The 6,373-nt window shown below is 37.8% G+C and overlaps 1 long non-coding RNA gene across 1 annotated transcript; it reads right to left on the reverse strand.

The window, feature by feature from the left end:
• Positions 1-1,224: 1,224 nt before the first annotated feature.
• Positions 1,225-2,269, reverse strand: LOC122093486. Its single transcript, XR_006144482.1, has 2 exons — positions 2,102-2,269; positions 1,225-1,594 (listed from the first exon to the last, which is right to left on the reverse strand). It is a non-coding gene; the product is annotated as an uncharacterized LOC122093486 (long non-coding RNA).
• Positions 2,270-6,373: the final 4,104 nt, after the last annotated feature.

Here is a 6,373-nt window from a genome sequence, read left to right on the forward strand (position 1 = left end):
ATGTAAATAGAAGCGAAAGCATGTAACATATCAAGCTATCATGTGAATTGACCAAGATGCATTGGGAAAAATGTAAGCAATTCCAAACAATGGTATGCGCCCATTAGAATATAAAAGCAGGAGATAAATGCTCATTCACTCATATCAGCAAACATCACAAACATATAAAAGAGAGAACATGCTAAAGTAAACAAATGGAAGAGTATAAATCTATAAAACCAGAAGGACCATGAATACCATGGAGCTCGACAATATCGTCTTCATCACGACAGTCCAACTATCTTCTTTGGAATCGGGAGGACGGATCACGAGTTGAGCCGGGGATGGGCTCGTGGATGCTCATCCTAGTAAGCTATGGCCTGTGCTCTCTAGAAAAAAATGGGTCATTTCCCCACAATCTTGATATGCCGTAGGAAAGGAATAGTAGGAAAAAACAGGAGAAGAGAAGGAAAATTGCAAAAATCTGAGGAAGATGATAAAGGAAATAGGATTTTTAAGCCCTAATCTGGCAAGGGAATCCCTAGTTTTGGGGCCGAGAAGAGCAGTTGCAGAGTACGTGAATGAGAGAAGAAGAAAGGAAAGAACATAGTGTGAGACATGTGAGCATAGAACCCGCCACAGTTTTCACCACCAACGTGTCGAACTCCACAGTGATGGTGCAGGAGTTCACCTGGTTCCCCGCGTCACCCTTCTTTCAAAGTAGGCTCGATATCCAAGCATTTCACTTCACCACCATGTGGTCCATTGACATTCATCCTTGGCTTCGTCATCTTCTAGAGGGTCACGCACAGGCCTCCAAAGGAAGTTTGTTGACGATGAAGGCCTCTGCTGAAGGAGGGGTGTTCTTCTAAGAGTCCATTCAGGAGGTGTCTATGTGTAAGGACACGTTCTTTACGATGACTTTTGACAGGGATAACCATGGGGCATGTGTGAGGGGAGGAAGGGGTTTTCTGTGATTAGCAACTAGTTTGCACAACTTGGGAAAAGAAATACCTAGAAAAGACCAAGCCAGTAAAATTCTTAGAAGTCTAACCTCAAGATGGGAATCCAAGGTCACAACTATTTGTTATACTTCTATTTAAGAGAGAGAAAGTGGTAGTATGTACTTTGGAAGATTTATTTTTTTCATGAAAGTATTTGGAAAGATGGGTTTTCAAAAGAATAAAAAAAGAGAGAAAACGACAATAAATTAAGATGAAAATTCCAAAATATGGCAAAAGCATATTGGTCCACAACTGTTAAAAGTATTTCTTCACACAAACTTGAATATGAGTATATCAACAACCGTGTTCCACTATTTCAAGCACCTAAAATTGCAATAATCTTGGAGACTATTAGTTTTATCCGCTTCTACAACTACTTGGCATATCATTGTGATGCTTATGTTTCCAAACAAGCTAAACTTGGGTTAGTTAACTCCGATTCTTCCTTTGTCCTTCTCAGCTACATTCTTCAACTGCATCAACAGTGACGAGGGATTTGATGGTCGACACATATGAAGTCTCTTCTGACAATTATAGACATCATTCAGTCTAATAGCATGTTCATTGAACTCCTCCCTAAAGCATCTGGATCTAGCTCCGTACATAAGGTCCTTTTCAAATAGTAAACAGATCAAACTATTGGGTAATGTAATATCAAAGCAAACAAGATATTCGATAAATAAATAAAAAAATCCTGAAGAATGCTCCCTTTCTTTCATATGACATCATTGAACATAGTAAATTAGTTGAAGAGAAAATTTGCATTTGATGAAAGTCATTTGAGATAGATCTCTAAGAATAAATATGTTGACCAGACAACTATTTGAACATCAATAACTCTAGAAAAATAAAGCGAAAAATATAGTGGGACTACTTGCACCTGCAATATAATCAAACAAATCTCAAATGTAACTTCACAGCCATCAAATTGGTTGGAGTTGTTGGGGTAGTACGGAAATGAAGATAAATCAGAACAAGAAAAACGGAAAGAACTAATGCATTGTGTCGGATCCTATACAAATGCATCTACACTACATACCTGACAGGACACTTACACATCATTAATATCACTCATATTTAGGGGGGAAAATCCAAATTGTGTTCTGTACTTGCCTTACCGCATCAATGGTCTTGATCAAGAAAGCACAAGATCCACATCTTTGGTTGCTCCACACTTCTGGCTACAAATGCTAAATACTGATGGCTCTTCCCATCAAGATAGTCATGAACAGCCTGTATCTGATGCCCTTAAAAATGATGGAAATGATTGGAAAGAATAGATCTTGACCTGCTGCAATATGACAAGATTGGAGAAAACCACCACATGTCAAAGGCTTAAACAATTTAACCAAAGGTGTAAAAAGGTAATATAGGAAGAATGCCAACAGTAAGATGTAAATGCAAAATGATATAATTCAAACTGCAACAAAGATGGTGGTATGATGTTTTGAGCAAAGGATAAATGGGTCCTAATGTTAAATGAAAAAGATCTGATGTATTGGACAAGACCCTAAATTAGCCAAAAATCTCTGATACTAGCATGGTTCACAGGTATCGACCCAGGTCGAAACGAATCCTTAGGGGATTTTAAAAAATCACCTGTTTCGACCTGTTTTCGATCAGGTTTCCCATGTTTCACCCGAAACATGGGAAATTTCGATCTTCTCTTGTGCATTTTTTCTCCCAAGTGTGGGAAACTTGGGAAACAGTGGAGACTTTCATTTTTTGACACTTATTTATACCAAATATCATTTAAAGTAAATGTTTGTTATATTTGTTCTTTCATTTTTTATATTTGTTATTTCATTTATTTAAGATATTATTCATAAATAAGGAAATACCCCCTATTTGAATCCAATAAAAATAGTTTAAAAATCAAATTCCTAAAGGATAAAAAATCAACCCTCAGTCCAAGAACAAAAACTAGATTTTGGTTATAGGGGCGATTTTCAATTTTTAAATGCTGGGGTTTTTCTTAATTATGCAAATTTTATAAATCCTATAATGTTAAAATATTGCTAAAAACCAAAAGTCCGGTAAAATAATCTTTTGTTTTGATATCCCTAAATTATTTTCATTCAGACGATTTTAATAGCATTCACACACTTTAAAATAAGTTTTACTGGAGCATAACTATGTCATTACAACTCAGATTTAAGTAATCTTAGACTTGTTGGAAAGCTGATTTTATATTATACATAATACAAAAAGTCTCATGTAAAAATAAAAACCATTTGACCAGTCAAACTTATTATAGAACAAGAGCATTTCTCTAAATGTTGATTCTTTATAACTTTATGTGACTTAATGTTGATTTTTTATGATTAGATGTGGTTAAATGTTGATTTTAATGACTTGATGTGGCTTAATATTGATTTTTATGATATAAAGTATATATAGCTTACTAAATAATGTTAGAAAAGATAACATGCATACCTTGAGGGTAATGAATCACTACTTGGATGGAACCGCTTAGACACTCTACTTGGAATTAAGTCACTACTTTCAAATGTTGAGTAATTGAGTCACTACTGTTCAGTGTTGATAAATAATTGTTGATGATGTAATATTTTTATCTATTTTGGATCATTTGGATTATGTCTTATGTTTTGATGTAGATTGTAGACTATATATAGTCATTATGTAGTAAAGTTTCAGAATTTAAGCCAACAAGTCAGCGTAATGATTATCAAACCTTTGGTTCACCACACAAGTAAAACTTTATGTGTTTTTTTTATGAAAGTAATGATATAAATGAGTTAGAAATATTTAAAATAGGTTGTACACAAAAAATCAGATAAAAAAAACACTGTTTAGGGGTCGAAACCTAAGTTTCCACCATACCGGGAAAAATTCCCCTATATCCTCGAAATTTCTCAGGTTTTCACCGAAATTTCGATCTCCCCAAAGGTCAAAACCTATAAAAGATCTTCTAACTCAACTGAAAAGCATTTGCTCAAACCAATTTAGTGAGCTTATCAAACTAAACTTGAATTTGAATTAAAAAACTTCCAAAATTTTAAAGCCTAGAAATATGGATTAGACCTCATTAGAAGTTCATAAACAATAAGTAACATCTCTAAATTTTGACTAGGGGATCTGTAGAGCACCTGTAAATTGCTGGTTGAATTCAATTGGGTCTCACGAAAACTATATGCAATTGGCTTGTCAAGGTTTGGAGCTTCTCACACTTCAATACAAAGGGTCACATAAAAAACAGGAATCCCTTCTAGCCATTCTTGTGAGTAATTGAGAAGAAAGGAACAAAGAAGGACCACTCCATCAATTCAAACAATATTCATCATATAAAAGGTTATGCTCTCAGATTGGATCTCCACCAATCAGAGGTTGTGTGCCCCCCCCCCCCCCCTTTTTTGGGGGGGTGAATAAATAATTCATTACGTAAGGAGAAGAAAAAACATACAAGCCCCTAAAGAGGGGAGGGGTAGAAGCAACAAGGAGATCTCAATGAGGATCTAGGGTCCTGATCACAGATCTAGGAAGATCCCAAGATGCTACAATGTGAAGATTTCTTGGGGAAGGGGGACAAGTGGAGGAGACTTTTGAAATCTTGGTTTTGACATCAAAAAAGATGGAGCTCCAAATCTTTCTGAGAGGCTGAGAGTTGGAGGTCCATTTTCTGTGACTCATCTCCATCCAAATTTGGTTGATGGTTGCACAAAAGGCAAGCTTGCCCACAATGTCACAAGTGGTCTTTCCATGAAAGGTCATATCCATCCAAATCCACTCCCTATGGAAAGGGAGAATTCTTCTATTGTTTTGGCCAGCACTTTGAAAGAACTAAAGCCTAGATAGAGGAAGAGATAGGGTAGGCAAAGAAGAGGTGGTTGATGTCTTCCGGTTCAAACCTATAAAGATAGCAAGCAGGGGGGCCGAAATCCTTCTCTGGATGAGGAAAGCTTCTGTGGGAAGGCAATTCGTGAAGACTCTCCAAGCCATGAAGCTTTGCCTAGGGATATGGTGCTTAAAACCAAATGAGCTTATGCCAAGGGGATGGAAGGCCTTGAGATTGTAAAAATTCCCAAGCTACTTTAGCTGAGAAAAGGCCATTCGAGGAGTGGGTCCACAGAAGGGAGTCACTTCTTGGGCGACTAGCAAAAGCAATGACAGGCAAAGCATTCCAAATCTCAACCATCTGAGGAGAAGAATGAGACGGGGGAAAACATGATCCTGAAGATAGAATATTAGCAACCTTGGTGAGCTTTGGCAGCCCAGAACTATAGATGGTCCAGGCACTGAGGATATGGGAAAGCATCCCCATTGGGTGCCAAGGGTCAAGCTAGAGGAGGGTAGAGGAGCCATCTCCAATCCGGGATGAAATAACTTTAGAAGCAATAATTCTGAGAGAGATCATCTTACGCCACACCCAGTAGGGATCCGATGGGATATGCGCACAAACCAGAAAGTGTCCTACTTGAGAATCTTTTAGTAGACCCAATTCACCCAAATTCTTTTCTTCTTAGAGACCACTTGCCAAATCAACTTGAGAGTTCCCGCATAGTTAACATCCTTGATCCTTCTGAAGCCCAACCCTCCTTTTTTTGGAAGGCAAACCGCAACCCAACTAAGTGGCTGGAGGAATCCAAAGGCTTCACACCCTTTCCAGAGGAGGGCAGCAAAAATGGATTCCAGCTTTGAAGAGATGGCTTTAGGCAACCCATAGATTCTAGACTAGTAAATATAGGGGGCTTGGAGAACAGATCTAATAAGCTTAAGACGCCCAACAAATAAAGAAGCCTTCCTTTCCATAGCTGGAGGCGCTTTCTGATCAGATCCAACATAGGGGAGTAGTGGTGATACAGATACAACTACACTTACCTGGTTGGACCAACATGACCGACTGCGGAAGCCAAGGGCCAAGAAGAACTGATCCAGCCCAGGTTTTTGGTCCAACAAGGGTTGGTAGTAGTTTAGTTTAATAATATATATTTTATTTTCTCATGTTTGTTTTGGGATAGGATACATAAGAGAAGTAGGAGTCAGTTTTAGTATTAGAGTCTAAGTAGGAGTCTTATTATTTTCTCTTTATATACTTGCATATACTCAGTGTTGAAAAAAAAAGGGTGAATTTATTTTTGAAATGAAAATTAGTTTGATTTGTGCTTATGAGCGTGTGTTTCCCCTTTCTCCCCTTCCTATTCTGATTTTCCCCCTCTTCACTAAGGTCTCTCCATCAATTTGTTATCAAAGCCGAAGGATCCCATCCTCACTTTGACTTTACTCAAACACAACTCCCTTCCACCTCCCATAACCACCAAGTCCCTTCGATTCTGCCCTACCATACCCCATCGCCCTTCTCTCCCCATTCCCTTCCCCATTCTCTGTTTTGGCTCTACCAAGACTAAATCAAAAAAAAAAAAAAAAAAACC

The sequence above is a fragment of the Macadamia integrifolia genome, chromosome 11 (assembly GCF_013358625.1).
Source record: "Macadamia integrifolia cultivar HAES 741 chromosome 11, SCU_Mint_v3, whole genome shotgun sequence".
NCBI classification, from domain to species: domain Eukaryota; kingdom Viridiplantae; phylum Streptophyta; class Magnoliopsida; order Proteales; family Proteaceae; genus Macadamia; species Macadamia integrifolia.